The 8,141-nt window shown below is 45.1% G+C and overlaps 1 pseudogene; it reads right to left on the reverse strand.

Moving 5' to 3' along the window:
- Window positions 1-1,750: 1,750 nt before the first annotated feature.
- Window positions 1,751-2,743, reverse strand: LOC131921549 (small ribosomal subunit protein uS5-like; annotated as a pseudogene).
- Window positions 2,744-8,141: the final 5,398 nt, after the last annotated feature.

The following is an 8,141-nucleotide window of genomic DNA, read 5'->3' on the forward strand; positions in this document are numbered from 1 at the left end:
GTGAAATGCAGACAGGCTTGGATTCCTTAGACATTTGCCTACTGACTTTCCTCTGTTCCTTCCTTCCCTGTTTTCTTTCCATGTCCAGGTCTTGCACTAAAAGAACAAAAGCTAAAACCAAAAATCTCCTTAAACAAGCCTGCTAAGTCTAGGCTTCAAGCCAGACCATAGCCCCTACAGATACAGTTAATGGAATACAGCCTTTACAAATACAGCTGCTGGAATGCAGCCCTTACATTACAGCTGCTGGAATACAGCCCTTAGATTACAGCTGAAGGAATACAGCCCTTACAAATACAGCTGCTGGAATTCAGTCCTTACATTACAGCTGCTGGAATACAGCCCTTACATTACACCTGCTGGAATACAGCCCTTAGATTACAGCTGCTGGAATACAGCCCTTACATTACACCTGCTGGAATACAGTCCTTACATTACACCTGCTGGAATACAGCCCTTACATTACACCTGATGGAATACAGCCCTTACATTACACCTGCTGGAATACAGCCCTTACATTACACCTGATGGAATACAGCCCTTAGATTACACCTGCTGGAATACAGCCCTTACATTACAGCTGATGGAATACAGCCCTTACATTACACCTGATGGAATACAGTCCTTACATTACACCTGCTGGAATACAGTCCTTACATTACACCTGCTGGAATACAGCCCTTACATTACACCTGATGGAATACAGCCCTTACATTACAGCTGATGGAATACAGCCCTTACATTACACCTGCTGGAATATAGCCCTTACATTACACCTGATGGAATACAGCCCTTACATTACACCTGCTGGAATACAGCCCTTACATTACACCTGCTGGAATACAGCCCTTACATTACAGCTGATGGAATACAGCCCTTACATTACACCTGCTGGAATACAGCCCTTACATTACACCTGCTGGAATACAGTCCTTACATTACACCTGCTGGAATACAGCCCTTACATTACACCTGCTGGAATACAGCCCTTACAAGTACATTTGACAGAATGACACGTGTTTTTCTTCAGATGGGATGCCCATACTAGACTCCAGGTTCTTCAAGATGAGCTCTGAGTTTTGATGGATGCTGTACATGCTGCCAGCTCAGAATCAATGTGTCAGTTTACAGGGGAGGGGACTCAGGACATCATATCAGGAGACAGTAGGACTGCTAGGTAAGTACTTGGGACAGTGTTCTGGCTTTGGCTTATGAAAAGGTATGTGTGTCCCTCCAACTGTCTAGGTTAGGATTTAACTGGAACTTTGGCTGGTTTACATGGTATTGATGTAATGACGCCAACCTAATCTTCAAGTCTACTTACCAGTTTCCAGCTTTGTTTACATTGTTCTAGAACATAGTCATATGTGGTCACAGGAGAATGGAAGCTGGTGGCTCTAAAGCCAACGAACGCTGAACTTGTGCAATGGATCTGTGTCCCCAAAGCAAATTCTCTAAAAAATTTTTAACAGACTTATTTCACTTTATTTTTCTTGTATAAAAATCCCGATGTGAGCCAGGTGGTGGCGGTGGCGGTGGTGGCGCACGCCTTTAATCCCAGCACTTGGGAGGCAGAGCCAGGCGGATCTCTGTGAGTTTGAAGCCAGCCTGGTCTACAGAGCGAGATCCAGGACAGGCACCAAAACTACACAGAGAAACCCTGTCTGTCTCGAAAAACAAAAAACCAAAAAAACAAACCAAAACAAACAACCCCCCCCACACACACCAAAACCAACAAAAACCCTGATGTGGTGGCCACAGCTGGAACCTGGGTCCTTTGAACAGAGTCTCTGGTGTGGGTTTTCACAAAATGGACAGTGAATTTCTGATAAGGATGATTTGGTGAGCACATCTCTTTCTAGAGGTTGGCAGTCAGGTAGCTGTAGGTCTTGGAGATGGCATCCAAAGTGGCCTTGGCAAAGTTGCCCAGGGTGACAGTGTGGTCTCTGGCTGATGTGTAGCAGTCATCAATACTGGCCATCAGCAAAAGCTTCTTGGGCACAGGGGCAGAGGCGATGCCAGTGCCTCTGGGGGCAGAGATGAGATGCACTAACACAGAGCCACAATGACCTGTCACCTTGCATGGAACAGTGTGGGGCTTGCCAACCTTTTTTTTTTCTTCGAGACAGGGTTCCTCTGTTTAATAGTTCTTGCTGCCCTGGAACTCACTCTGTAGACCAGGCTGGCCTCGAACTCACAGAGATCCACCTGCCTCTGCCTCCCGAGTGCTGGAATTAAAGGCTTGTGCCACCACTGCCCAGCTTGGGGTTTGCCAATCTTGTTCCCCAGGGAGGATGGAAAGCTTGGCCAAGGTGATGGCCCCTCAGATGGCAGTGGCTATCTCCTTGGAGCACTTAATACCAGGACCACCATGACCGTTGTAGTCCCCAATAGTGACAAAACCTTTGAACCTGGTCCACTGGCCAGCCTGTGTCTGCTTCTGCACTGGCATGATCTTTAGAACCTCATCTTTCAGGGATTCACTCAGGAAAAAGTCAATAATCTTGAACTCCTTAATGGGCAGGGAGAGCAGGTAGATCTCCTCCAGGGACTTGGTCTTCTTGTCCTTGACCAGGCGGTCCAGCATGATGACAGGGACCCACTCCTGGTCTTTGGCTTTACCTCCACCAGCCCAGTGGCCTTGACCCTTGACTCAGAGGCCCCTAAGACAGCTGCCAAATCCCCTGCCGAAGCCTCCATGGTTGCCTAATCCTGGGTCCCAGGCACTGGCATCATCTACCATTTGGTGTTTTCCCGAGGAAGAAGCAGCTCTTTTTTTTCCACCTCCGAGGGCTGGAGAGATGGTACAGCAGTTAAGAGAGTATACTGTTCTGCCAGAGGAGGGGAGTTCAATCCCCAGCACCCTGTGCTGGGAACCTTATAACCACTCATTAACTCCAGCTTCAGGGGAATCCGATGCCCTCTTTTTGATTCTGAAGGCACCTGCATGCTGTGGGATGTTCTGTATGTTAAATGTGTTGCTCTGATTGGTTAATAAATAAAACACTGATTGGCCAGTAGCCAGGCAGGAAGTATAGGCGGGACAAGCAGAGAAGAGAATTCTGGGAACAGGAAGAGTGAGTCAGAGAGATACTGCCAGCTGCCACCATGAGAAGATGTTAAGATACTGGTAAGCCACGAGCCATGTGGCAACTTACAGATTAATAGAAATGGGTTAATTTAAGATATAAGAACATTTAGCAAGAAGCCTGCCACGGCCATACAGTTTGTAAGCAATATAAGTCTCTGTGTGTTTACTTGGTCGGGTCTGAGGCTGTAGTACTGGCAGGTGAGAGAGATTTGTCCTGACTGTGGGCCAGGCAGGAAAACTCTAGCTACACTTGCACTCACATATGCATAACCCCCCCCCCACATACACATATACATACACACTCATATATATATATGTATACCCCCACATACACATATACACATACGCATACACACACATACCCCCATACATACATATGTACATATACTTACTCATATACACATACACATACACCCCCACAAATCATATACACATACATCTCCATACATCCCCATACATAAACATATGTATATTCATATTCATACTTACACACATGTAGCCCTTCTCTCTCTCTCTCTCTCTCTCTCTCTCTCTCTCTCTCTCTCTCTCTCTCTCACACACACACACACACACACACACACACACACACACACCCTCATACATACACATACATAAACTCATACTCATACATACATTCCCTCCCCCACACACACTTAAAACAAGGTCTAGAATGATGTTCGCCGAGTACAGGCACCTGCTGCCACACCTGATTACATCTGTTTGATCCCTGGGACCCACATGGTGGAGGAGGAGTATGGACCCCTTTAAGTTGCCCACGTTAACACACACATAAATAAACAAATAAATGTAAAGAAATCTTTAAAAAATACTTTGATTTTCCTATGCTCCTTCGATTATTGTGAACACAGTGACCTACTTTGTTACATTTTAATAAAATCAACTTACGGTCATCCTTGATAGCAGCCAGTCACATTTCAATATTTCACTGGTCAAAACCATGTGTCTTCACGTAGCTATGGGACAAACTGTGGCACACATTTCCAGACTCTTGGGCAAGCCTGGAAGAACGCAGTGATAAATATCCCTTGCTGGTTTGGAAATGCAGGGATTTAACAATCTTCCTGATGGTACAGCCCTCCTGAATGACTTGGTTCTTTTTATTTATATTCTTCCTCGTGCACTAGCAGCTTGTCCCAAAATCCCATCAGGCAGCCTCAAGCCAAGGGAACAAGGATCTCATTTTTATCAATGAGAAGATCCTGAATGTGCTGACAGTGAAGGATTAGGTGCAGGAAACGGGGTCGGGGCTGGGGGGTGGAGAGCACAGAGAAAATGGAAGAGAGCCACTGGCCTCACTGTTTTCAACCGGGTACAAGCAGGTTCCTGCTGTGGGATGTATGGCAAATGTGTTGCTAATTAATCAATAAAACACTGATTGGCCGTTGGCTAGGCAGGAAGTATAGGCAGGGCAAGGAGGAGAATAAAGCTGGGAAGTGGAAGGCTGAGTCAGACACTGCCAGCCACCACGATGAGGAACAGCTTGTGAAGATGCCGGTAAGCCACGAGCCATGTGGCAAGGCATAGATTAATGGAAATGGATTAATTTAAGCTGTAAGAACAGTTAGCAAGAAGCCTGCCACGGCCATACAGTTTGAAAGCAACATAAGTCTCTGTGTTTACTTGGTCGGGTCTGAGAGGCTGTGGGACTGGCAGGTGAAAGAGATTTGCCCTGACTGTGGTGTGGGCCAGGCAGGAAAACTCAAGCAACAGGTGCCTCTGAACTTAGCCATTTCTCATGACCTGTTTGCAGGGCTCTGTTCTACGGTGGGTGGTGATTTAAAAGGGACCAAGAAGATTATGAGAGCTGAACCTCATGCCCAAAGGCCAGGGAACAGAGTGGAAAAGAGGTGGGAAGCAAGAGCTGCCTAAGTCAAGACTCAAGCCAGGTTTAACTTAGTGACTGGAGTGTGTTCTCTGGGTCCTGGCTCCCTTGGGATCTCCTCTGTTCCCCCCACAATAGATACTGAGCCAAGGATGTAGCTCTTGATGCATCCAGTCCCTCTTCAGCTGAGCTTGGGATGGGTTCAAGCAGACCTTTCTTGGATGCATTTGCATTTTGATAGAAGACACTTCGAAACAAATGGAATTCTTACTGTTATTTCAGTAATCATACTATTATGAAGTATGATATGCAGCCAAGAGTCCCATGTCACAGCTTGAAGGTTTACAATGTAAAACCACAACTCTTAAAGGCCTTTCTTGTGGCAGGGTGACCCACCCTGCTGCCAAAAGTAACTGCTGTTACAGTTTCTGTAACCAAAGCGTGTTTTTTGTTTTTTTTTTAAACTACTCTTTTGGGGGGCCCACCATCCAGCTCCCAAATAAATTACACATGGAGGCGTATTCTTAATTATGAATGCTTGGCCTTAGCTTGACTTGTTTCTTGCCAGCTTTCCTCAACTTAAATTATCCCATCTACCTTTTGCCTCTGGGCTTTTTCCATTCTCTTACTTCTGTAAATCTTACTCTTATTCCGTGGCTTGCTGTGGGTGGCTGGCCCCTGGAGTCCTCCTCCTTCTCTGACTACTTCCTTCTTCTCCAGATTTCTCTATCTATATCTTCTCTCTGCCTACCAGCCCTGCCTATCCTTTCTCCTGCCTTGCTATTGGCCGTTCAGTTCTTTATTAGACCATCAGGTGTTTTAGACAGGCACAGTAACATAGCTTCACAGAGTTAAACAAATGCAACATAAACAAAAGTTACACACCTTAAAATAATATTCTATAACAAAAGGGGCTTTCCCTGTGTTGAAGTTTCTTTTTTTTCTTTCTTTCTTTCTTTCTTTCTTTCTTTCTTTCTTTCTTTCTTTCTTTCTTTCTTTCTTTCTTTAATTAATCTGGACAATATCTCTGCTACATTTTTTCAGGATCATTTATTTATTTGTTTTCAAGACAGGGTTTCTTTCTTTCTTTCTTTTCTTTTCTTTTTCTTTCTTTCTTTTTTTTTTTTTTTTTAAGATTTATTTATTTATTATGTATACAGTGTTCTGCCTGCATGTTTCCCTGCGGGCCAGAAGAGGGCACCAGATCTCATTATGGATGGTTGTGAGCCACCCTGTGGTTGCTGGGAATTGAACTCTGGAAGAGCAGCCAGTGCTGTTAACCTCTGAACCATCTCTCCAGCCCAAGACAGGGTTTCTCTGTGTAGCCCTGGCCATCCTGGAACTTGCTCTGTAGACCAGGCTGGCCTTGAACTCAGAGATCCACCTGCCCCTGCCTCCCGAGTGCTGGGATTAAAGGCGTGCGCCACCACCGCCCGGCTGCGAAGTTTCTTGTACAGATAGACTTTTCCAGATACTTTGCTTTCACTGTGGAACAGTTTACTGGTTAGTTTTTGTCGGCTTGACGCAAGCTGGCGTCATCTGGGCAGAGGGAAATACCTGCATCAGATAGGCCCATGGGCATGCTTATAGGAGCATTTTCTTTCTTTCTTCTTTTTTTTTTTGGGGGGGGGGGGCGGTGTGACATAGTGTCTCTGTTATGTAGCTCTGCAACTCCCAGAGATTCACCTGCCTCTGCCTCCCCAGTGCTGAGATTAAAGGCATGCGCCACTATGCCTGGCCACTTTCTTGATTCATGACTGATGTAGGAGGGCTCAGCCCACTGTGGGTGATGCTGCCTGGGTCAGGTGGTCCCCAGTTGTATAGGGAAGAAGACTGAGCAAGTCATGGGGAGCTATCCAGTAAGCAGCACTCCTCCACGGCCTCTGCTTCAGTTCCTGCCTCCAGCCTCCTGCCTTCAGTTCCTGCCTTCCTCGGTGATGGAATGTACCCGTGAGCCAAGTGAAACCTCTCCTTCCCAAGTCGCTTTTGGTCCTGGTGTTTATCATAGCAGCAGAGACACAAACTAGGGAAGGAACATTTTGTCTTAGAATCAATGCTCTTGGTCACTCCGATATTTGTAGCATTCAGTTCTTGTGAAAAAAAAAATACCCTCAGTATATTTTTCATTCTATTGTTAATGAATATTTCAGTAGATTTGGACTATTTAAAAAAGTTTGAATAGCTACATTTATTTAGTGTGTGTGTGTGTGTGTGTGTGTGTGTGTGTGTGTGTGCACGCACATGCGTGTCTGTGTGCATGTAGATGCCATAGCATGCACATGGATGTCAGAGGCAACTTTTAAATTGTGACCATTTGCAGGGTAAGTAGATGTGCTTGGCTATTTTAATTTACATTTCCATGGTGACTGATGGTATTGAGGGTTTTTTTTTTTTTTGTAGACTTACTGGCAAGTGTTCTCATTTGTGCATTATCTGTCCAATAGACTTTAAAGGTTGGTTTATATCTATGTACACATGATATACATCATATATACATAGCTCATAAATAATATACACATGTGTGAGAATATGAAAATCTTTTTTATATCTACCTGTTATATATAGATAAATATAAAAATGTTTAAAGTCTCATTTGGATGATATGGTTCATGCTTATTGATGAAAATAGGCTCATTCTCACCTTTTCTTGTAGCCATAATCTGCAACATGATTTTGCAATTCTGCCTTTGCCCACCAGGGGGCAGTGTCCATATCCTTTGAATCTGCTGTGTGTTGGTTGGCTGGTGAGGTGTAGTGGATTTCATCAGCTATGAGGCCCAGCCTCCCTGGGGCCTCTCATTCTCACCTTGGTGTCAGTTAGTGACTCCTTAAGGTTCAGCTTCCCATCTATAAATACCTATCGTCGTTACTACCACGTAGACCCTCCACAAATTTACGTTTGTAAGTCTGTCATTGTTACTGTTCATAAATCAGCCCACAGTTCAGTTTTATCTTAAGGCATTTGAGTAATTGTGGTTGCTATATCATATATTATTTGCTCAAAGGCCAGTGTCAGCATGGAGCTGAGACTTCTTTCCAGTCACGCAGCCACTGCCTGGCTGTTTCCATTTCTCTGCACTCCTAGGAGCCTGGGCACTTTCAGCACTTCATCCAGGAATGACATTGACGTCCCCCTGTGGGCTGTGTCAGCCCCATGTCTGGAGGATTAGCATTTATACGGTGATCCTGTCTATGGAGCGGTGATGT

This window comes from Peromyscus eremicus, chromosome 11 (assembly GCF_949786415.1).
Source record: "Peromyscus eremicus chromosome 11, PerEre_H2_v1, whole genome shotgun sequence".
Classification (NCBI taxonomy): Eukaryota; Metazoa; Chordata; class Mammalia; order Rodentia; family Cricetidae; genus Peromyscus; species Peromyscus eremicus.